At 38.4% G+C, this 26,675-nt stretch overlaps 1 long non-coding RNA gene across 4 annotated transcripts in view; it reads right to left on the reverse strand.

Annotated features, from left to right (window-relative positions):
* Nucleotides 1-26,675, reverse strand: part of LOC130916405 (uncharacterized) — a 66,138-nt gene that overhangs the window by 12,922 nt on the left and 26,541 nt on the right. The gene's annotated exons all lie outside the window — the stretch shown is intronic.

Below are 26,675 nucleotides of genomic sequence, written 5' to 3' on the forward strand. Positions count from 1 at the left end.
TGCATAGGGACGGTATGGACAAAACACTACCAACTTTTCAGGATGCTCAAATTGTCCCCACCAACTTTTAAGCAACCTTATTTGCATCCATATAGTGTGTTCATTTACATAGGTCATTTAGATTGTCTTCCCATATGTTGTACGGTAGAATTGATCCTACCATTATTAAAAGAATTATTTTCCCTATGTTCAGATTTATATTTACGCCTTTTTCACTTGCTGAATGCGCCGCTCCATTTTTTTCCTCACACACATTTGATTAGCTGATGACTTGATCAACCCCCGACACACACATGCACGCGCCCACTCTCACAGTTCAGAATTACGTTGCATGTCAGCATGCCCTCCTCCGCCCGCTTCGAAGAGGAGAGATGTTAGAATTTTTTTTCGGCCAGCAGCCACTGTAAGTAATCTAAGTAATAGAGTTGGCATTACCATTACGATAAACTGTGTGAACTTGCTACCCTGAGTAGGAAGCTGCTTAGCTACAGCAGAAGTGTCCTCCTGTATGTGTTTTCCGCTATGTTAACGATAATTAAACTGTGAGAAATATAGTAAACTCTGCTCAGCTGTAAGAAATGTAGTGAACCAAGGTTTACACCCTTCTCCCTAGTTTTCATTTTTATTTTACTTATGTGGTCTTAAAGCAGCCCAAGGTTTGCCTGTCCTTGTGGACAAAAACAGTAGTGTAAATCCTGAAGGAAGGCTCCATTGTTTTTATTTTTGTTATTCCATGACTGCGAACTTTTTTGTTAAATTTAATATATTTAGAAAGACAATTTTGAGTGGTAATAAGAAAAATGCATTTTTTTTTTTGCATTACTGGATACTTAAGAGATTATTAACAAGTTTGTATTTCTTGTGTATGTTAATATAATTTGTCTTCAAATAATGCTATTTAAATTTGCTAATAAAATCATCAATCAGACATTTATTCTGAAAGCTTTTAAAATGTGTCTTGAAAACATGTTTTTGAAAACAAAGGGTACAATCGAATAGTGTATCACCTGAACCAATTCATATGCACTGCAAAAACCCACCTCCTTAAAACTAGCGGGAAAAAAACTTAAATTCCCTTGTTGTCAGTGTAAATCTACTAGAAATATGTGAAATCATCTGCCAGTGTTTCAAGTAAATTTTACTCAGATTTCTTGAAATAAAAATTGCTAGCTGAAAATAACACTTATTTGAAACAAAAAGTTTGTATATTAAATCTTTAAAAAACTTTGTCACAAATGTTCTTAATTCAAGATTAGATATTGTTAAAAACATTATTTGAAAAGGATTTTTTTTCTCTATTTAGGTGCAAAATGACGGACTTTAAGATGTATGGGCCCAATAAGAACAAATGGCAATATTTACAAAAAGTAAGTGGACAAATCTGACGCATTTACAGTATCTGTTAACTACCCTTTAAAACTCAAAACAAGATGGAAAAAAAATTATTCAACTAGAACTATATGATAAATCATCAGATTAAGACATTATACTGTAAAATTTGCTGTGTGAAAGGTAGTACAAGTAAATACAGCTTTTGCATTAATCATTTAGCCTATCAATTAATTAGGTTCTTATTGGTGAGAAATGCCGCCCTCACCGCCGTTCACCCAATCTGTTTGGTCTTATTAATTTCTTGTCCCCAGCAAAAAGTGTACATGCAGCTTATGCTGTTATATTGTCCCTACCAATATTGAGACCAAACCTACACCCTTGCTTTAGAGTCACGTTTGTGCAACAGTTTGGGTTAAGAACGCAAATAGTGGGGGGGAGATGGTGTGAGAAGGACAGGGGTGGAAAACATGAGCAGCTATTTTCTCTGCTGAGGAGCCACTGACACGCAGGGAGACGGGGTTTTTTTTTTATTTGTGAGGTGGAGGGATTGGTTTCACCAGGGATGAACGCATGCTGAGTGATGTAATGCTGAATATTACATTCATTCATTCATTCATCACATAATCACCCCTGAGGCAAATCAGAAACAAAATGGCCGACCTGCTTCTTCAAAACTGCGTCAGGAACAGATCATTTATGCACAACTGTGGACACTCCCACGTTTTTATTTTCGTTTGCCAAGTATAAATCCTATTAGAAATGCTTTTTTTTCTCAAATAAAAAGTGTCACTTAGAAAAATGAAATATGGTAGGTCTGTCTATTAGTTTTTCGCAATTGCTTTGGTACATTTGTCAGATCAGAATTGAAATTCACAAAACTACTTGTTCAATCCTCACAACATACCTAGTCTATCACTCAAAATTAAATCTCTGTGTCAATGAACATGTCATTGCTGTCAGAATGACAAGTCCTTGTTTCATTGTGTACAGACAAGACAGTCAAATTGCTTAGTCATGCTCTCAATTGAACAGCTACTCTGGTGGAAGGCTCTAATGCTGAAGATGCTGTACGTAAGTTTTGATGAAAATTGCAAATTACACCTTTGTGTGTGGTAGATTGATTGCAAGAGACTGGACAACATTCAGTTCAAACTATTACTGTTTTTACAATTTCTTGATCGACCATGTCACTGCGATACAGAAAGCAAAAGACATCACTGAGTATCACAAAGAAAAAAACTAGTGCTGTCAAATTTATCGCGTTTACGGGCGGTAATTAATTTTTTAAAAATCAATCACGTTAAAATATTTGACGCATTTAACGCGTGCGCGGACAGACAGATTACAATGACTCAGTTTTTTGCACATTGAGAGCTAAGAGGCAGAGAAAGGCGAGTGGACACAGGCGTTCATTGGACCACACCGTTTATTTGCATAAGCTTCGGCAACTCCTTCACAACAAACATAAGTATCATTTAGTGAAAGCACAACAAAAATAATATTCCTATCTAAAAAAAATAATAATATTCACAAAAAGAAAAGCGCCCAATCAAAATAGCTATGCAAAATACACATAAAACTTACTCAGACTTTGGTCAAACTCTACTCCACAAATACACTGGATGACAATATTTAGTCACAATATAAAAACTATCAGAGGTCTCGTACGTTGTGAAGCCAGCACTCAAATGACCGTGAAAGGAACTACGGCGTCAGTCGAGGGACAAAACACACTCATTGGCTTGATTTCTAAGTAATTTAAAACTCGCCACTGACACCTTGTGGTGTATTTCAATCACTACCTTACATAGTTAAAGACACTGTGGAAGAATGGCAGGGGGCCCGTGTGACGTCATCGCTCGGTGACGTCAACAATGGCGAGCTACTAGTTTATTTTTTTGATTGAAAATTTTACAAATTTTATTGAAACAAAAACATTGAGAGGTTTTAATATAAAATTACTATAACTTGTACTAACATTTATCTTTTAAATACTACAAGTCTTTCTACCCGTGGATCCCTTTAACAGAAAGAATGTTAATAATGTTAATGCCATCTTGTAGATTTATTGTTATAACAAATACAGTACTTATGTTGAATGTAAATGTCCGTCTTGTGTGTTATCTTTCCATTCCAACAATAATTTACAGAAAAATATGGCATATTTTTTAGATGGTTTGAATTGCAATTAATTACGATTAATTAATTTTTAAGCTGTGATTAACTCGATTGAAAATTTTAATCGTTTGACAGCCATAAAGAAACCAAAAGCAAAATTAGAAATGTGAACATAAGACAATAGGCACAACTAAACTTTGAGCGCTACACGTCGGGATTTTTTTCCCCATTCTTTCTACACATCTTGACATTCCTTCCTTTTGAGTCACAAATTTTCATCCACGTCACAATGGATGTCCTCTTTTGTTTTACACCGTGGAAAGAATCTTCTTGAATGCCTTATCCAGCCTGTGCAGGCATTTGCTGTGATGTCACCTAATGCTGCATTCATGGCATCCAGAAGGGTGATCTGTGTGTAAAGCTGGTAATAATACACTTGCCATCTCCATGTGGAGAACAATTCTTCTATGGGGTTGAGGAATGGGGAGTATGGTGGGAGGAACTCCATTACCATTCGGTTGTGGGTTGCAAACCATTCCCTGATTATGTTGGAGTGGTGGTGTCAGGGTTCACGGGCAGGCAGGTGGTATGGATCCAAACGCAGGAAAAAGGAGGTGAGGCAGATGAATGGTGCAAAAATGATTTAATTAAAGCCAACAAAAAAAGTACAAAACAAAGGCTGTGGTGATCCCAAGAAAGCACAGAGGCAAACAAAATTGTCACTAACAAAAGACTGGTTTTCAAAAAACTAACTTGGAACACAAGGGCTTGGATAGACATCAACTTTGACACTGACATAGACAATGACGCAACAAGGATTGAAAACAAAATGGAGCTTATATACAGGGTGACCCCAAAAAAAAGTTTACACTGCCATAATACAACTTAAATGTCATGTTTATTCAGCTTAGAATTAGAATTTAATCACAAATTATACATTATTGTAAAGAACATGTCAGGCATGAAAATGGGTCAGGGGTTAAAAAGGTGAGAAGGGTGTGGAGGAAATATGTTCCAGTACACTGTACAACCCAACAAAATATTGAGCTCTGTCGACCCATACTGTGTTTCAGCAGGGCCGTGCAGAGACCGGTGGAGGGGCGGGTGCTTGTAGATCAAAAGGGGCACATGAACAAGTATTTAATACACCTTAAAACAACATAACTTCAATTTTAACCAGCTTTAGATAATAATTGGCTGCGACTGTGACATACTTTAATTGGGAGGGGGCAACAGTGAATAGAAATCAAAACTGCCATCAACACTTTCTGGCTGTGACTCAGTCAGTCTGCCTCTTTTCTTCCTTCAACCTCTGCATCAAAACTTCCTTCCTCAACTTGTTCATCTGAGAACAAACCACATCAGATGGTCACTGAGCCACCAACAGCACAGTTTTCTCAAAACTATTATTTCATTATTATCCATACTTAACAACTCTAGCACCTAATGATTAATAAAGCAATGACATAAAATCTTATAGAAAAATAACATTGTAATTGTGTTTATAATTGTATTTAATACCCGACTATCCTTGCAAACTTGTTCTTACCAGGTCTGCTATTCACCCAGCTGATGAGGTATCCACTGCCTTTAGCAGCCTCATCCAACTCCTTTTTTTATCCCTCAATCTCATTTCCCTACGAGGCATGTCTATGTAATGAAATATAAATATTTTAAAAAATAAATAAATAAAAAATTTAAAAAAAAAAAAAAAAAAAAAACAGCCTCCCCGGTGGCTTTTAGTTTTAAAGCTTTCTTAATTTCTTTCTCTCTCGATAACGATGGAGGTAGATTTGTGTTTTTGTTATTCAATCAAAAAACAAAGTTACTTCTATCAAAAACAAAGTTGCTTCAATCAAAATACAGGATATACTTTTAATTTTTCCATTGAAGTAATGTTGTTTTGCGTTTGGGCCACATTTTGGCTAGGACATTTGTGTCTTTATTATTCAATCAAATAAGATGCTTCAAACAAAAATATATATATAAAAAGAAAAACTTTGCACATGTGTCAATCACCGTTTAACAAAGCCTGAGAGGGTTTGAGTAGACTCACTATGAAGCATTTAATAAAGCCAAGCATTTTCTTACAACTTTATTCTTGTTTAAAAAATAATTCGGTGGGGCAGTAACATGTTTAAAACTTATCTTAATTCTTACATTTTGAAGTGCTTGAAACCCATTTATAAATGATACTTTGGTGAAAAAAGTGAAAAAACATGTCTTATATATGTGTATCTTTTTTCCAATGTAAAATCTGAATAAATACATTGAACACGCACAAAAAAATGGGGGGGGGGGGGGGGCGCTACTTCGCGGTTTTCACTTATTGCGGCGGGTTCTGGTCCCCATTAACCGCGAAAAACGAGGGATCCCTGTATTTCTGAAAAGCTTTAAGAAGCCAGAGTCATTCCCACCACTCGTCGGGCCGGTGTTGTGCCGACACCGGCCGTCAGCTCAAGTCCCAGCCGAAAATAACGTGTCTCTGGCGGACGACGGGAGCAATGCGAGGCGCCCCACTCCATCTGAGAGCATGCCGCTTAATTTGACTCAACAGTGCGTTTCTTCGTTAATATTACCGCTAAATACACGAGCTTGACGCCAATTTAACGGGAGCTATTTTTTCACGGGAGATTTGGCTAGCTCTGGCAGTGTTCAACGCAAGCTGCAACGAATAGCAGTAACTTTATTATATCGCAAAATATGAAAACGATTGAAAGCATTACTCACCAAATTCAATCTGCTGGCAAATACAGGCAAGTGTGTATGCTGCGCTTTGGTCTGCCCCGCTCTGGATTTGCAATGCAACCAAAGGCTCTCCAAGCACTCCATGTACACGTAAAGAGTGCGCGCGATTGGAATAATGGAACGCAGTTTGGGCCGATGATTGGTTCTCGTCAGTGAAGCATCTAGAAGGATTTGCTGACTGGATTTCTTAAGTGCTCAGTTTACGTACTAAGTTAATCACATGATAATAATAATAATAAGAATTAAATAAAACCTCCCGACCCCCCCCCCCCCCCCCCAAAAAGAATTTCTCCTCGGATCTACGCAATTCACGTAGGTCGCCCTTTTTGACTTCAAAACGGCGAATTTCGCCGAAAGGTGAGAGATTTTCATGCCTGACATGTACAGTACACTCTATTTTTCAATGTGTCCTCCCTTAAGTGTCACAACAGCCTCCAGGCGCCTGCGGAACGCTTGACAGGTCTTCTTTGTGTAGGATGCTGTCATCTTTTCCCAAGATCTAACAATGGAGCTCTCTAAGACTGCCACAGAAGTTTGTGGCTTCTTACAGGCACTGTCCTCCACAGTTGCCCATATGCTATAATCCAGGGGATTGAGATCTGGACTCTGGGGTGGCCACATATCACCTTGTCAATCAACTTTTTGGTCCGAACAGATCGGCACTTCCAGACCCAGGTTTTTGTGAGGCTGTTCCAGTATCTTTCAGCTTTTTAACTTTGTAGACTGCACATCTGGATATTCTCAGATTTGCTGCAATCTCAGTAGGCGTCAGACCGGCACGCAGCAATTCAGGTACAGCTAAAGTTTTCTTCATTTTCAGCAGAAGCACAGGAATTGTAGAGACGAGAGATTACCAGCTGCATTAAGTGACCTTAATGAATCACTTAAGCATGACAACCTATTTAGATATGTTTCAATGGCTTTTAAACAAGCAGTCAACTGAGTGTAAACTTTTTTTTGGGTCACCCTGTGTACACACCAGGGGTCGCGTTAACCGAATATTTTCCGTCGTTGACCGTTTTTTTAAAACGGTGATGGAAAAAACTGAAGTCCATCAGTCATTTTGACAGGTTGCAATTCACACCCCAGACCACAGGGTGGCGAGTGAGCATATTAATTAGCGATTGTCTCTCTTGATGCATGACGTCGTTGGCCTTACTCGGAAAAATGTCAAGGCAACTGAGTGTCTTTTCTTTAAAAAGCCCCAAAACGACGATTGTGTTGATAAAAGAGGTGAAAAAAGAGGGACTGATGCAGTGTAGGATGAAGGACACACTGTTGAGATCCGCGAATGCGGCGAACAAGATTGAACCCAAAAGCAGACAACAGAGGGGAAGCGTTCAGGGATTTATTAATCACAAATAAAACAAAACACGCGAACGCGTAAAAAGGGAATAACAAAAAGGGTCCGTGACAAATAGGTCGACGGGGATCAAAAACGCGAAAACCGAGCGGAGGACAGAGCCAAAAGACAAACAAAAATACACTCAATACCTGCACAAGGTAGAGGATCACAAAACTAAGACGTCTGACGAACTAGAAGGCATATACCAAGCGACTCGAAAGCAGTACGTGTTAATGGCGACCAGCAAGGGAAATATCTCGGCGTTCTTCTCCCGGATAGTTTGCGTTTATATACTGTAGCTCAGGGGTCCCCAACGACCGGGCGGTCCGTGGCGCATTTGGTGCCGAGCTGCGCAGAAATAATAAATAATTTATTAACGACTGCATTCTGGCCAATTGACTTTGGCCTGTTCCGCTTAACACACTAATATCCCTGTCTACTCTAGATATACAACTACAGGATAGGAGGTCGTCATAGAAATGCATTGATTGGGCTGTTAGCACGAAATCTCGTTTTGTATATCTACGTGCGCTTGGACTCGATAATAACGTATGACGTAGGTCGTCGCCAATCACATTTCTTCCCGGAAATAATTAGCCCCCACACTAGAATGACTGAATAACAGACGTCTTTGGACAGACTTTTTACGGGGAAAAGGGAACCTGACGAGCCAGAAGATGTGCCTACAACCTCAAAGAAAACAAAATGTATGCTACTTCCCAATCACTAAAGACCCACGAACTGCGAAGGAGTGAATTCGTGACCCGTATGTGAATAAATCGAGTGATTCGAGCATGTCTGTGGAACAGGAATATCAGCTTGTAGAGATCGCAAATCACGGCGACTTAAACGTACATTTGAGACAACAACTCTACCGAAGTTCTGGATTAAAGTCATTTCGGAATATCCTGACATCGCTAGGAGCGCGCTGAAATCTGTGCTACAATTTCCAACATCGTGTATTTGAGATGCTAGCTTCTCTCACTCTCCCATCTCGGGACCATCTCGTCTCAACGAAACAAACTCAGGCCTCCCACTGATTCAGCGGGTGAGTTGTATTTTTTTCCCTGCACTTAACACGACGGGGCTAAAAACAAATGCTGTTTTATATTTGATGTATTTTTCTGCCGCACATTGCGGGTGTTCTGACAAAGTTGGCATGCGCGTAACGTTAAAAAGGACCGCGAATGCAGCGATTCCTAAGTACACACTACAAACTTTCTTTAAAGAAAAAAATATTAACTTATGTTTGCCATGTTAGGTGCACACAACAACTGCACGTAGCCCTCTCACTTAACGACTTCGCCGTGTCGTTAAGCATTAATTTACGCCATGTCCGTGTTGCACATGTATGTTTGTGATGTAAATAGTTTTTTAGCACCATTGGATAACATTGAGAGTCCAACTGAATATAAAAGAGGGCTTTTTTTTCACCGCCACAAAAGCTTTGGAAGCAAAATTTTATAAGGGTGCAAAATTTGACAGGACACCGGTCCGTGGTGCAAAAAAGGTTGGGGACCCCTGCTGTAGTTGACGAGCAGGGATTAGCTGCAGGTGCGACGTCGGCACGCCCCCACAGCCGACTCTGCAACAAAAACAAATTCTGACAAGCAGCAGAACGCGACACAAACAAGCAATCAGCCCTCGGCAACTACTGAGCGAGCAAGCGGCATTTTATTTCATTTTTTCATTTCATTTTAAAAATTTAAGTGACGGGTAAAAATAGATTATGACCGGATTTTTATGAACCTGTCTGTCAAAATGACAGACAACGAAAAAGTCTAGCGCAACCTCTGGTACACACACACAGACAAGGGGTAACGAGAACGAGGAACAGCTGGGCAACACATGAGGATGCAGTTTGGAGGATACACTAGGAGCAGGCACAACAGGTGAAATCAATGGGTAATCACAGGGACAAGTCACACTAGGGGAAAACAGCTGGAAACCCACATTTCACCAATCTATCACAAATTTTGGCAGGTTAAAATAGGTTACATAAAAGTAATGAAAATGCTTAGAAATAAGCACATACACGTTGACATATTCTAACAACATGATCATACATTTTGCATGTAAAGACTTTTGCAATGAAGTAATGACTAAATGTTGTGGGTGGTGAGACTACTCGATAGAGACCCATGATCATTCATTTTGACCATCATGACATATGCAACTGATAATGTAGGAAACAACAGAGAATTGTACAAAATCATTTGCATGGATGCACAAAAACATCTGCAACTTGCTCAAAGAAATGAGAGACTGCTTTTTTGATGTGCACTAGCGACACGATGTTGCGAGGATTGAACAAGTAGTTTTGAGAACTTCAATTCTGTTTTGAGAAACATACGAAAAGCAATTGAGGAAAAACTGTAAGAGTAGACCCACAAAAATTCTCAGTACAAAAAGGTACAGGTAGTTTACAAACAATACACACACTTCTCTGTAGTCTCTTCGGAGAGGCCATTCAAAAACAATAATCATAAAAAAAGATTACATTGGCTCACTGTCTGAAAATAGTGATGAATTGTCATCAAATGTCACATACGTGGGCATATCTGCTCGTGCCCGCATAAAAAGTCTGAAAATATCAGTTTGATCACTCCAAGATTTTATGGAATCGGTAATTGGATATGTAATCGGTATATGTAATCGGATAAGAAACATGAAAAATTAAAATACCTGAGCTGAGCTTAAAAAAAAACAAAATAAACAAGGATCTATTTACAACAAAAGAACAATTGCCTAACTTACATAGCAAAAGTCCGCTAGCTTAAATGCTATAAAACGCTAACTTTTTGTTGTTGTTGTTTTTTTTTTACAATGCTCTTAACAAATGGTTCAGACATATATTCCTAATATTCCAACAAAAAAAGGCTAAATATACCTATAAACTAAATGACGAATAAATTAAAAAAACATTAGCTCAAACAAAAACTTGCTTATGTTGGTCCTAACATGGAGCAGCTGGATTCAGCCATGTTAAACGAGGCAGAATGGAGGGCAGTGTATCCACGCAAATCAATAAAACTAAATACAAACACTTTCAAAATTAACCATTACAACACCACTTTAATTAAACGAATACTGGAAGCAGCAAAATTTAATTCAAATATTTTTTTCTAATCGAATACTCGAGTTAATCAATTAATCGTTGCAGCACTAATAATACGTAAATTCTATTCAACCGAATTTAATTGAATACACTACAAAACTACAATATATGCTGTAACACATTCAATAAATGCTGGGAAAGTTAAGGGTGCTCTAAAAACACAAGTTTGGAGCATTCCACAGTGAAACAGGTTGATTGGAAACAGGTCAGTGATTGGCTACATTAGGTATACCACCGAGAGGCTCGGTTGTTTTGTGCATTAAGATGGGGAGAGTTTGACCACTTTGAGAACAACTGCGTGGGCAAATAGTCCAACAGCTTAAGACCAACGATTATCACACTTGCATGCAATTTAGGGAATTTAAAGTATACGTCCTCAGATCACAATATCATGAAAAGTAGTGATGCACGATAATACATTTTTTTAACCGATACCGATAACCGATAATTTCCTCCTCGTTCCAACCGATAATGTCAAGCCAATAATTCTATTAAAACATTTATGTAAAAATTTTAAAGTATACACAAGAGAAAATATTACTGTGCATAAATATAATGTATTGCTCTTTTTCAACATCAAATGTGGACAAGTAGTAAATTCCAACATCTGAATAATGACAGATTGTCTGACATTGTGTAATGGTAAACTTTTGGCAACAATAACTAACAGAGTAAATACCTAAGTTGCACAAAAATGCCTTTAAAGGTAAGCCATTCCTAACATTACATTACTACATTGCAAAAACACGCCTCCTTAAAACTAGTTAAATTCCCTTGTTATTAGTGTAAATCTATTGGAAATAAGTGAAATCTGCCAACGCTTAAATATAGTATTTCACTCAGATTTCTTGAAGAAAAATACCGTAATTTCCCGAATATAACGCACACTTTTTTCCCCCCCCAAAATCAACTTGTAAAATCATGGTGCGCATTATACACGGGTACAGGAATGGAGACAGAAATATATATATATATCATAAATGTTGTCTTGAAGAAAACTATCCGTTGCCGACCATTACGGTACATGACGTCTCCATTTTGTTTCGGTAATACTTCACTCTCAATGGTCGAATGATTTCGTCTGTGTTAAATTCTGCTTTTTTCACTCTTCATAAAGCACAGAATTTAGTTTCTTCAAGTCAGTTGAGTCAACGTTTATTGCAACTCAGCAACTCGGACCATAACAATCGTAACACGACACAGACTTCCTGTGTCCGTCAATTATATCTGTCCCTCGGGAAACTCAAACCCAAATAACAATAGTTCCTCTTGTTAGTCAACAGCGATGCACTCGTTCAGATTTCCGACTTCAGTCTCCACTTTTATTTCACCGTATCAATCCATGGATGAAAACATTTATTCATTATGATGAAAGGAGCAAGTTATCCAACAACCTTTAAAAGAAAACTCACATCTGTTTTGTTTTCTCCTGGATTCTGGTAAGTTGGAGAAGTTCATCATATTATTACCGTGCATATTGTCAGTTTACAGTAATGTTTTGAACTACCAATGTGCTATGCTTGTGCTGTGTTTCACCAGTCAGTAAAATGACATTTCTGTATCTGTACACGAGCTCTGTTTTCTTGTATTCTTATATTTATTGGTGCTAAAATTAGGGTGCGCATTATACAAGGGTACAATAATTTTCCCTAGATTTTACAAGTAAATCTGGGGTGGGCGTTATACACGGGTGCGCCTTATATTTGGGAAATTACGGTAGCTGAAAATAAGTTTAACAGACTTATTTTAAACAATAAATGATTATACTTAACCCTAAAAAACTTGTTCGTCAGAAATGTTCTTTATTCAAGAATAGGTATGGTTCAAAACATTTGAAAGCAATTTTTTTCATGATTTTAGGTGAAAAATGACCAATTTTTTTTTTTTTTTTTTTTTTTTTTTAAGATGTGTGGGCTTAATAAGAACAAATGGCAATATTTACGTACTTCAAGTAAGTGGAATAATCCGGCGCATTCAACTGTTCACTAACTTTAACACTTAAAACAAGATGGGGAAAATTATTTGACTGGATTTAAGAAGAATGGTCTGATTAAAACGTTAAATTTACAGCGTACTGAATGCATTACTGATTGGCTGACTTCTTGTGACTGAGGTTTGGTGCATGTTGAAATTACCATTTAACCACTGTGCCGTCATGATAAACATGCTTACTTGACATCACTTGTCCAAATGTCCGTGGTGAAACTGATGTGATCGGCATGTTTGTCACGAAGAATGGTGGTCGTATAAACTGCATTATTTTTTTCGTCGGGACTTTGGCTCTCGGGTCATTTCGGTAAAAAAAAAAAAAAGTCTCACGTCCACCATCTCCTCCCGCCTGTGCCTTTTAGTCTGTCCGGCCGCCAAGCTAGCACCCACGCCAGGCCTCTGCCTGGCCATGCTGCTCGATGAGTTGAACCGGAGTAGAGTGGTGGCGGCAGCTACGTTCGTACCGGATATCCACCCGCCCCGACCGGCCCGCCGCGGCGTATTCGGGGCCTTGCTCTGCTCCGGACAGAGGCGCACGCCTCGCGTCCCGCACGCCGTGGGGGAACGCTCGAGACACCTGGGTGTTCGCCGGAGGTCCCGCCGCCGGGGAACGACCCAGGGCAAGGCGGCGGCCTGCCGGACCAGCTAGAGCGGCAGGCTCCATCGGAAGGCTGCTACTTGTCGATTTGTCTCGTGCCGGTGTTTAGCCTAGATGGAGTTTACCACCCGCTTTGGGCTGTATTCCCAAACAACCCAATTACGGGAAGGCTGCAGCGTCTCTCCATCTTCACAAGCCCCGTGGTGTAGCTTCGTTTATGTGTGTTTACATTAGCGTTAGCATTCGCGATAGCAGCAGCCTCATATTTGTCCCATAAATCTTTGTGATGCTGTTTTAAATGGCTCATAGGGTTCAGTGGTTTGAATGAGGAAGCTTTTTTCCGCCTCGTAGAACTTCTGCGGTGCATGTTTTGCAGATGGCGAAAGCATCGTTTTTTTTCCACAAACAGAAAAATCCAGCCATGCTGGTGCAGAGCCGACATGGTCTCTCCACTCCAACTGCCTCTGTTGTGTAACTCCGCCTCCTCAACCCCTCCTCCGTCAGGGGCTTAAGAGAGGGGAGGAGTTGAGGAGGCGGCGGTGCTGAATTCTTCGGTTGCGCACATTTGGAGGCTAAATCAAGTCTATAATTATCGGATTGCATTATCGGTTGATTTTTTTTTTTTATCTGGATTATCTGTGTGACGTCATAATTGCCATTATCAGCCAATAATTATCGGTAACCGATATTATTGTGCATCTTTAATTAAAAGTTCAAGAAAATCTGGTGAAAAGACTATACACGAGTGGCACGATGGAAATCTAGCACTGAATAATCAGGATCTTCGATCCCTCAGGTGACCCTGCATTGAAAAACGGCGTCATTGCGTAAATCTTATTGGAATACACAGTGGGGAGAACAAGTATTTTGATAGATTGGACTTCACTGAGCCACAAACTGTAGTCATTGTGTTTGTAAAATGAACCAAAATACATCAAAACACACTTTTAATCTTATTTCGCTGTTGGCCAGGAAGCTAGCGTTTAGAGATGTAGAGATGTAATCAAAGACAGGCTTTTATGCACGCTGCATCCTCATCCGTTTCGTTTCATTGCTGTGGCGGCCAGCATTTTAGTAGTTCTTCCAAGAAATTCAAAGTTTTTATTGTAAATATGGTGAATGTGTCTGTGTATGGAACAATGTTTAACATGTATTGTGTAGAAAATTGCTCCAACACGAACACTGCTGATATAAGCTTCTAATTCTTTTCCCGTCCCACCAAGCAGTGAGCTGAGTGGATTGTGCACATAGACGTGGACCAGCTGGTAAGCATTCGGTTGTTTTGATCAAAACATTTAGCTGAAGACTTTGACCAAGGTACAAATAATGTGTTGCCAATGAAGAGTTGTTAGCAATGACATTGGAACCGAAACGAGCCTTTTCCAAAGTGCACCGGTAAAAAATCCTGGCATTAATATTTTCAGATGATAAATTATTAGCTTTCCAATCGCGATCCATGCTGTTGTGTCGAGTCGAGAGGCGTAAATGTAAATATGCCCTCTGACGGAATCCTTGCCTTTGATTACGTCATCGGTTTCAAAGATGCAGAGGCAAACCGGTACAAAAATATTTTGATTGCATAATTTCAATTGTTACGGATCTGTTTCATCTTGATAATTGATTTTTTTAAATACTTTTTAATAAGATTAAATCATTTAATTAGTGTGAAAAATAAATGTGATAGCATTAAGGAATGTACGGAGGTAGAAAAAAATTTAAAAATCATAGCTAATCTGTACCCACCGAATACTAATCTGTACCCACAGTTTAGCAATCTGTACCCACAGATTACTAAACTGTACCCACAGTTTAGCAATCTTTCTTAGTCACCAATGTTTGGCGGGGACTCCAAACGCCGAGGGACCGACCGCGCAAGCACCTGCAACTTTTGCCCTCGGCGAACAAAGGGGTTTTTACGGAGCCCCCCTGGTGCCAAGATAGAAAAAATAAAAAATCATAGCTAATCTGTACCCACAGTTTACTAATCTGTGGGTACAGTTTAAACTGTGGGTACAGATTGCTAAACTGTGGGTACAGTTTAGTAAACTGTGGGTACAGATTAGTAAACTGTGGGTACAGAATGCCAAACTGTGGGTACAGATTGCTAAACTGTGGGTACAGTTTAGTAATCTGTGGGTACAGTTTAGTAAACTGTGGGTACAGATTAGTAATCTCTGGGCACAGTTTAGTAATCTGTGGGTACAGATTGCAAAACTGTGGGTACAGTTTAGTAATCTGTGGGTACAGATTGCTAAACTGTGGGTACAGTTTAGTAATCTGTGGGTACAAATTAGAAAAATTGTGGGTACAAACTGCTAAACTGTGGGTACAGTTTAGTAAACTGTGGGTACAGATTAGTAATCTGTGGGTACAGATTAGCTATGATGTTTTTATTTTTTTCTACCCTGGCACCCGGGGGGCTCCGTAGGAATGTATCAGTTTGAACATTAAATATATTGTCTTGTAGCGTATTCCATTGAATATATGTTGAATAGAATATGCAAATCGTTGTAAGTCTTTATTTTATTTATGTTTTAGGTAACTTCCTAACAGAATTGAAATTCGGGTTTGTAAGGAATAAGCGGCATGGAAAATGAATGAATGAATGAAAGATATACAGTCATGGACGAAATTATTGGCACCTCTGGAAATTTTTCCAGAAAATACAGCATTTCTCACAGAAATTAATGCAACTACAAATTTTTCAGTATGAATGTTTTTATTTCTTGGATGTGCATTGGAAAAACGCAAAAAGCTGAAGAGAAAAGCCAAAATGTACACAAATGTGCACAGAATGCAAAAAAAAATGGACTGGACAAACTTATTGGCACCCTCAACTCACTATTTGGTTGCGCATCACTTTGGATGAAATAACAGAAAGCAATCGCTTCCGATAACCATCAACAAGTTTCGTGCACCTCTCAGATGGAATTTTGGACCACTTTTCTTTTGTGAACTGTTCCACATCTCTCAGATTTGAAGGGTGCCTTCCTGCCAGAGGCAGCAAAACTTATTGGACCATGTTCTTGTGTGTACCTTGATATGACGTGTGAATAACTGAAACTGAAACCCCAAAACATTATTGGACCGCCACCATGTTTGACTATAGGCACAGTGTTCTTTTCTTTGCAGGCACTGGGCACTGGTCTCCTACCATTTCTTGGTGCTAGTTGAGGTATGTTTTGGGTCAATGTCCTGTTGGAACACCCATGACAGGCCCAAAACATTTTGATAGTCTCAATATTTCATGACTTCTTGCACACTTTCAAGGCACCCAATGCCAGAGGCAGCAAAATTACCCCAAAACATCCTCCACCATGTTTGACTATAGGCACTGTCTTCTTTTCTTTGTAGTATCAAAATGTTTTGGGCCTCCATGTACGATGTAGTGTTCATACTGCAAACATTTGGAATTGCCTGAATTTCTGTGAGAAATGCTGTAATTACTGGAAAAATTCCAGGGGTGCCAATAATTTTGTCCATGACTGTATGATCCTATCTACCAGCGTTTCGAGATAAAAGTGATATTTTTGTAAATGTCAAATGCTGTCGCCGTACCACTGCGGTGTTCAAGTGTTGAGGGGTCACCGCGAGGCTTTTTACAATCTCAAATTTAATATTAAATTTTAAAGTTTTTTTTTCTTTGTTGATGTTTTTGTATTAGTCATGCCCACATGTGAGTCAACTCCCAAGTTGGATCATCGTTTGAAAATTGTACACGGCAAAATGATGAGTGTTAATTTAACTCAGATAGTGTTCAAATCAAGACTTTTTCCGAGATTAGATAATTTTCCCAGATTCTGAGTTAAAGTTACACTTAGAAAAGTAACCTAACCTGTATATAAGTAATATTTTAACTAGGTAATAGTGTTAAATATCTGACAGGGTGAGTGTTGTTTAATAACACATTAAAGTGTACATTTAACACTAAATTGTGATACTCCATACTTTTCACTCTGAATGTTGTTGGTTTTGTTTTTTTTTTAACATTTATGGTTTACAGTTGTATTCTGACCCATGCACTTAACAGTAGCAGTGTTAAGATCGATCTCAGAGCGGTGTAAATTAAGTGAGTTGAACACAAACACCCCTGACAGAGTTAAATGTACTCCTAGCAGAGTTAATGATCCACATCTAGTTTAAAACAACACCCAAATAAACATCTATCATCTCAAAATCATTTTCAGCTGAAAATCAACTCAGATTTTCCTGTATACTTATGAAATTCTTCAAAGTTTCAAAACAAGTTACACAAAGTAAAGAGTGCTTTGTAGTCAAGACACTCTCAGTTTGTTCTTGTTTAATTGGTGAAGTGTTCTTTTTCTTAAATATTCTCTTATTTCGGCAACAACTTGAAACAAACGGCAACAAACTGAATTTGAGTTCATGCATTGAGCGCTTAGTAAATAGTGCAGCAGACTATGTCTCTATGCAATGTCTCCACCAGAGACACAAATTATATAGCATATGTACAGTGTTGTTAATAATGGCATTACAATATAACGGTGTTACTAACGGCGTTATTTTTTTCAGTAGTGAGTAATCTAATTAATTACTTTTCTCATCTTGGCAACGCCGTTACTGTTACTAAGGATGGCAAGGCGTGCGTTACTATGCGTTATTATATTGGTTGAATGACGCGAGAAAAGTCTGAGGGAGACGGACTCAACGAGACGACAGAGCAGAGCAGGAGTGGGCAGGAGACAAGAAAGTTGTGATGCCGAGCAAACGCAATGCTAGGTAGCTCCAAGGATGGATGGATGGATGGATGGACTTTTAGCAAATTGTATGCTTGCAGTATGTTACACATATTAAGTTTCCAGTAGAGTTTTTGCCAGATGCAAAAATATTGCAGTATACTAGTAAATAGTATATATAGTGTGTATAGTGTACAGTGGTATGAAAAAGTATCTGACCTTTTAGGAATTGCTCACATTTCTGCATAAAATCACCATCAAATGTGATCTGATCTTTGTCAAAATCACACAGATGAAAATACAGTGTCAGCTTTAACTAAAACCACCCAAACATTTATAGATGTTCATGTTTTAATGAGGATAGCATACAAACTAACAGAAGAGGGAAAAATACGTGAACACTCTGCCTGAGGGAATTAAAGAGCAATTGAATTTTTACCAAACAGTTTAAGTCAGGTGTGTGCCCAATCACTGATGAGTGGTTTAAAGCTGCCCTGCCACCTATAAAACACACCGGTTTAGAATTGACTTGATGAGAAGCATTGTCTGATGTACATTATGGCTCGGTCAAAAGAGCTGTCTGAAAACCTGCGATCAAGGATTGTTGATTTGTATGAAGCTCGGAAAGGATACAAAACCCATCTCTAAAAGTCTGGATGTTCATCAATCGACAGTCGGAGAAGTTGTTTATAAATGGAGAGAATTTGGCACTGTTGCTTCTCTCGCAAGGAGTGGCCATCCACCAAAGATGATGCCAAGAGTTCAGCGCAGAATACTCAGAGAGGTAAAATGGTTCAAATGAGAGGCTGGCCAGTCCTGGAGGATCTTGATCTTCTTTGCCTTGAGGAACTTCGAGGTAGAGATTGAAGTATGCGATGGAGCACCATCCTGCTTCAGAATGTGTTGCTTTTTATGGTTAGAAATGTAAGAGGCAGCTAAGATTTGTTGATATTTCAGACTATTTATCTTCTCAGGGTGCAGACAATTAAAAAAATGTGTGGCATTTGCCAAGGCCCACAGCCTGTCAAAAGGATGGATGCTGGAAAAGTGGCAAAAGGTGGATTTTTCAAAAGACTCTTCCATTGAATTACACCACAGTTGCCACAAATATTGCAGGACACCTACTGGAGCCCGCATGGATCCGAGATTCACTCAGAAAACAGTAAAGTTTGGTGGTGGCAAAATCAATGGTCTGGGGTTACATCCAGTATGGGGGTGTGCGAGAGATCTGCAGGGTGGAAGGCAACATACAACAATAGTCTGAATATCAACAAATCTTAGCTGCCTCTTACATTCCTAACCATAAAAAGGGACAAATTCTGCAGCAGAATGGTGCTCCATCACATGGAGCAGAACTGGCCAGCCCATCAATAAATTGTATGAATCCTTGCCAAGGCCCATGGAAGTCATACAAAATATTACATTTGGATCTCACAGCACCACTACTTAATTTGCTTATGTTATGTACTGTAACATATGTTTGTATTTGAAGTACATTTTTTGTTCAATTTTCACATTACTTTCTGTAGGCAACAAAACTTTTGTCTTCCCAAAATTTGACCTTAATGTCTTCATTAGATGATAAATCTTTTTTCAGTGAAACAAATATATTTTTTTACATTCAACGTCATTTGGGAGGGTCTTAGCTTTCATATGAGCCATTTCTGAAACCAATTGAATAATTAAAAGTCAGGTTATTAGCAATTGTTTCTACAAAATTGATAAGTGACAAAACTTTTGTCAGGGACTGTATATAGGATGGATGGATGGATGGATGGATGGATGGATGGATGGATGGATGGATGGATGGATGGATGGATGGATGGATGGATGGATGGATGGATGGATGGATGGATGGATGGATGGATGGATGGATGGATGGATGGATGGATGGATGGATGGAGGAAAGGAGGGAGGAAAGGACGGACGGGTGGATGGATGGATATGACGGCAACTGTCAAAACCCAAATTCTAAAAACAACCTGCCGGGCTGCCACACAGGCATCTCCAAGGGGAAAACAATTTACTGACATCAGATTTACATACACAAATGTTAACAACAGGCATAATAAAGTGCTTGTGTAGCATCATCCGTTTCCACCTATATTCATTTTTTATTTATTCCACGGACAGCACGGAGTTCTCCCAGCGTGTGTCTAATGTGTCGTGTCGATATGTGCATGCGCTCAGCTAACCACCCTCCCTGGCCGGGACACCAGTTGCCAGTTCAATAGGCTGACATGACATGTGATCAGCATGGATAGTTTGCTCCGATTGGTTCAAAATGCACATGTTTTCTGGGACAAAAAAAAACAAGCTTGTTCAGTTAAAGCGATAAAAAAGGGCAATGCAACGGAAAATTTATCAGATCTTTAAGAGAAAGGAAAGAGTTGAAGAGACGTATTTTACTTTCTCTGATGGGGAGGTTCAAAACATGATGTTAACCCTATAATGCCTGACCCCAGAAATAATAAACAGACCATTCAGTCATTTTTTTTCAATGTGAAAGCTTTATGTGGTCCTTAAAGATATTTTTTTTTTTTTAAATTGAACCTTTTTTAAAAATTAATTTGTACAGTATAAACAATACAGGGTGACCCAAAAAAAAGTTTACACTCAGTTGACTGCTTGTTTAAAAGCCATTGAAACATATCTAAATAGGTTGTCATGCTTAAGTGATTCATTAAGGTCACTCAATGCAGCTGGTAATCTCTCGTCTCTACAATTCCTGTGCTTCTGCTGAAAATGAAGAAAACTTTAGCTGTACCTGAATTGCTGCGTGCCAGTCTGACACCTACTGAGATTGCAGCAAATCTGAGAATATCCAGATGTGCAGTCTACAAAGTTAAAAAGAAGCTGAAAGATACTGGAACAGCCTCACGAAAACCTGGGTCTGGAAAACCCGATCTGTGCGGACCAAAAAGTTGATTGACAAGGTGATATGTGGCCAACCCAGAGTCCAGATCTCAATCCCCTGGATTATAGCATATGGGCAACTGTGAAGGACAGTGCCTGTAAGAAGCCACAAACGTCTGTGGCAGCCTTGGAGAGGTCCATTGTTAGATCTTGGGAAAAGATGACAGCATCCTACATAAAGAAGACCTGTCAAGCGTTCCGCAGGCGCCTGGAGGCTGTTGTGACACTTAAGGGAGGACACATTGAAAAATAGAGTGTACTGTACATGTTTTTTACAATAATGTATAATTTGTGATTAAACTCTAATTCTAAGATGAATAAACATGGCATTTAAGTTGTATTATGGCAGTGTAAACTTTTTTTGGGGTCACCCTGTATATGTTCTCTAATTTGTATCATAAATGATATATTAAACATTGCATGCAATTCTCAGAAGTAACATTGAACACAAGAAGGTTTTAAACCATTTTTTTACTGCAATGAGGTCCAGAAATGCTTGTCTCAAATGTGATACATTTGGCAGTATAGTTTATGTGCTCTTTGGATTTATTTTTGTTCATTGACCTGTTAGGTTACTTATTTCCTTATAATATAAAAAGTCAATGTTTGTGTTATCTTTAAAATATATTCCATTTCACTGTGCAAAATGTATGTCATTTGTATAGTATGTTACTTACAACAGAATTTTGAATGAAAATCAGTTTCTCATGTATGCCTTGTTACAGTAAGTGTAATGCAGTAGCCCCCCCCCCCCCCCCCCCCCAAGAAAAAAAGACATCTGGCTCAGTGGCGACCTTTTTCTCAGGGAGCTACGGCAAGAAATTCTAGCCACTTTCACCACTGACAGTAGGCAACTATAAAGACTCAGACCATAGACTTGCTCAGACCATGTCAATTGCATTGAGGTTCATGTATATGGTCACAATAATGTATCATGTTATCACAAAAAATGCTTTGATTCTATGAAACATTACAACATGAATGATCATAAAACAGATTTAGTGCTTTTAAAGTTGTGTGTTGTGGTATGTTTACAGACACAATTATGAGGGACTCAGGGACTTTCCTTACAAATTTTGTAGGCCTTGACACAAAAAAATGAATTACTTCAAGACTGATATGTTTAGGCTACTTGATTGCATTTAGATTTTTTACATAAATAATGACAAAACATTAAATAGACATTTCATAAATTTAGTATGGCCCTAGAAACTGATAATATGGACAATAATAATTTGATTAAAGATGTTCAGTGTGCATATTTCTGTGCGTATCTAGGCCTCTTGTTTGGGTGTGTATAAAAAATACAGTAAAGGGTTGGAAAGAGGGGAGCCAAAAGAGCTGCGCCGTGAGTCACGACCAGCAGTGACGAGACACTGCGTACACACGCACACAGACAGACACGCTCAGCCTGTCCGCTCCCATTGCAATACGAGAGAGGTGCGCTGTTATTTTCTTTGTCGTCAAGGCCTCCAAGAACATGAAATGTCAGAAAAACACAAACAGGTCCTCTTGTTTAAAATAAATAAGATACGTCACACATTTATGCTGTAATTTAGACAAGCTCATGAACACAATGATGAGTGCATGTGTTTCTATTTTTTTTTTTTATTCCACACTCACGTCATCCTATCATGGTTTTTCAAAACTATTAATAGAGAAATATAAGCATTTAAAACGATGAATTATTACCAAACAAAACAGTAATCCTAAACTATGGAAAAACTTGATTGGCTCATCTGTTTGTGATTCCTCTTAACTAATCCATATATACAATATAATTGGATTGTGATGTGTATTTAAAAAAAAAAATTACTGGATATCTACATAAATTTTTTTACGAGACAAAAATGTCCGATGTGCAGCACATTCTATACACGATAAACAACAAGTATCACAATACAAATATCAATAAGTACATTTTCAGGATTTCTGAGTATACAGGACATCCTTAACTAGTTTTCTTTAAACACCCCCCTCGGAGTTTTTTTTTCCACTTTTTTCCCCCCACTTTTTTCCACACTTGAAATGTAATACATAAAGGTTTGGTACATGTATTTGATTGTCTATGAGTATCTATAAAAAAGCTGGACACAGTCTTAGTTCAGAATGTTTCTATATTACAAGTGCAAGGTCATTTGTCTTTGGTGCCACGACTTTATACACGCTACAGTATGTGAACTCCAGTACTAATTTGGCTCATTTAAGAATTAAAAAAAGATAAATAGATATGCAAATAAATGAACTATTTTTAGAAGTAATCTAACTGATTTTTCAGTAAGTGTCAGATATGACTGTGGCTTCCATAATAATTTTTTTAAAAAAGGTATTCATTCAATTAATGAAATGCATCTGTGAAAATCAATAGTCTCATAATCTTTGTACAATATATATATAGCCTACTGTTGCCATTGGATGTATTTCTATCATGATCTTCTTTAACTGGCTACGGACCATGTTCTCTCTCAAACACCTTATCTCGCCCTATATATGTCAATTCCTTCCGGGAAATTAAAAGAAAATGTTTTTTTAAATTCACTTAAAACGCAACAATATTTTGAAATGACTGCTTTTACAAGACACAAACTTCAGAGGAATATATTTTAAATTGCTTTTTGCTTTGTGTCGGTGAGCAGCATGTGGGGGCGAAATGAAACAATTAAGGTGCTAATACCGTCACATGTGAGCAAGGAGGGCCACAGTACAGTCACCGTTGAGCTTTAGGCTGCTCTAATGGCACAAACAGTCTAACACTAATGTAAAACGAGAACACTTGTGTAAGGGAGGGACACTCACACTGAACTATATAACCAACCACCCTGACGTCATTCACTATGCCTTGGATGTCTCTTTAATGTACGCATCCAGCACATAAATATGACAATACGGAGAGTAATTACACTTTTTACATTGTCTTATGTTTTTTCATACAATGTTGTGCTACTTTGCTTCACCAAAACCACATAGCCATGAAAAGATTTTTATTGGGCGAAAGAGAGGTGAAGTTGGAACAGATTAAAAGCATTTAAATGTTTCAATAGGAGAAATTGTTTGATTAAGTATGATTTAAAGATAGCCTGAAAAGGTGATTAAGTATATTTGACTCATTCATTCATACACTCATATTCAATACTATTTACCCTCACTAGGGTTGCAGGGGTGCTGAAGCCTATAGCCCAGTTGGCTATGAGCAGAAGACAGGGTACTCCCTGAACTGGTTGCCAGCAAATTGTGGGGCACAAGTAAAACAGTTTGACGCTATTTCCATCATTTCTCATGTGAATAAAAATGAATTTGGAGGCCACATGCATTCCAGGAAAATAAGTGAGGAGTTTTGAGGCTTTACTGCATTTACATATCTATTGAAAGCTATTTGTTTAAACAGGTGTTATAGGTGTGTGCACTCCCCACATGCTCCCCCACCCATTGTCACAAGTGGGATGAATACTGGTTTTACAGCTCCTCCTTGAAAGCTAATTCTGCTCAGTTTCACCCTTGCCACCCACCTTATTGATACAGTATGTGTAGTAAAAGGGTTTCTGTTAAAATGAAGTTTGACATTAAAGAGTGAAAATTTCAAATTTTTTTTTTTTTTTTTTTTTTTTACATTTTATACAATGCACAAATTCTTTTAACAACTGGATGATGGGTTTTGGAAAAATTTAAAACTTTGTTTCAGGAGGGGGTGTTTGCCTCATTGAGGACTGATTTTGTGTGATATTGGCATTTGAAAATCTGCTTTGTAAATTAGTCTTCATATTAAAGTAAAAATATGACTTAATTATTTGTCAACATATGTATATCTGCTGCTTGAGGAACCCCTTCTTAAATGCCTGAAAAGTTTCATTTAAAAATACCCACCAAAAGGCTAATACAAACCAAAATTCCAAGGGGTTCTCCTTGTCAACACTTAAAAAATGAAAGCAATTAACAAGTACATTTTCCATAATATGTCACCTTTAACTCATTCACTATCAAAGACGTACAGAGATCCCTAGTTAATGGGGACCAGAACCCGCCGAAACAAGTGGAAAACCGCGATGTAGCGACCCCAAATTTTGTGTAGGTGTGTGTGTGTGTGGGGGGGGGGGGGGGTCAATTATTCAGATTTAGCATTGGGAAGAGATACAGTGCCCTCCATAATTATTGGCACCCCTGAAAAAGATGTGTTTTTTTAGCTTCTAATAGTTTTTAATTAATAATTTTTTTTCTAATAATAAAGCTCAATCTTGGTCTCATCTGATCAAAGCACACGGTCCCAGGTTTCAACTGTGACCGTGTACTTTGGTTTGATTAAGCTTTTTGGCAACAAACACTCTGTAAGTGGGTCTGGCGTGCCACGAAAGATGCGCATGCTGAAAAGCACCTCATACCCACTGTGAAGTATGGGGGTGGGTCAGTGATGCAGTGGGACTATTTCACTTCCAAAGGCCCTGGGAACCTTGTTAGGGTGCATGGGATCATGAATGCTTTGAAATACCAGGACATTTTAAATGAAAATCTGTTGCCCTCTGCCCGAAAGCTGAAGATGGGTCGTCACTGGGTCTTTCAGCAAGACAATGACCCTAAACATATGGCAAAATCTACACAGAAATGGTTCACCAGACACAAAATCAAGCTCCTCCCATGGCCATCTCAGTCCCCAGACCTTGTTTTGTTGGCAAAGGGGGTTGTACAAAGTATTAACACCAGGGGTGCTAATAATTGTGACACACATTATTTGATGTCAAATAATTTTTTCTTTATGTAGGATTTTTTCCGCACTGAATGAATGCACTTGTATTGAAGGATGGATTTTTCTCTTTTTTTCCATTAAGGTCGCATATTATTTGAAATTTTAAAAAAAAAATAGAAACTAAAAAACACATCTTTTTCAGGGGTGCCAATAATTATGGAGGGCACTGTACATAAAAGACAGGGGTTCGAAACCCAAAATGTTGAAAGAGCCATATTGGACCAAAAACAAAACAAACAAAAAAAAATGTCTGGAGCCGCAGTAAATTAAAAGCCTTAAATAAGCCTGATAATGAAGGCAATACATGCTGTATGTATCTGTATTGACTATATCAGCTTACTATCAAAATGACTAAGTTGGGCTAAAAAAACATAATGAGCCTTCATGATTTAATGATTATTTTCCCTGCAGTGCATCCAAGGCACCACGTGACTACTCTGTTCTGTGATGCCACCTCAAGTTTAACTACATTACAATATTAATGAATTCTTTCATTGCTTTTATGAAATTATAGAAATGCAATAAACAAATCCGATTGTTGATGTCATTTTCATTTTGAGGTTTCGAAAAACAACAAAATGGAAAATGCATAACATGTCCCTTATCTGGGCATGTCTTTGATTTTCTTTATTATTTCGGTTTTGTTTCTGAAGTCTGCAAATAGGTGTTCTGATATGTTAATGAATGTCTCCTTCACGTACTCACCACCTGTGAACAGTTTTCCACGCTTTATTATCTCCCATGTTGCAAAAAAGCAAGCAGCAGTAGTGGAGTTTGACGATACAATCCGCTTCTTGAATCTATTTTTGTGCTCCTTTAAGTTTTTCTGAAGTAATGGAATCGCACTTTTTCTCTCACTTCCAACTGGGTACTCGGCTGCCACTTTGCTTACAATAGCCACCTGCCTGGCATCCCGCCCTGCTGATAGAAACTAGGGTTGGGAATCTCTGGCATGAAGCCGATTCGATATGTATCTAGATACACAAGTTACGATTTGATTAAAAAAACGATACATTTTTAAGGCCGAGCAATTCGATACAATTTAATACAGTTTAAGAACGATACGGTTCGATACAGAG

This window comes from Corythoichthys intestinalis, chromosome 5 (genome assembly GCF_030265065.1).
Source record: "Corythoichthys intestinalis isolate RoL2023-P3 chromosome 5, ASM3026506v1, whole genome shotgun sequence".
Lineage (NCBI taxonomy): Eukaryota > Metazoa > Chordata > Actinopteri > Syngnathiformes > Syngnathidae > Corythoichthys > Corythoichthys intestinalis.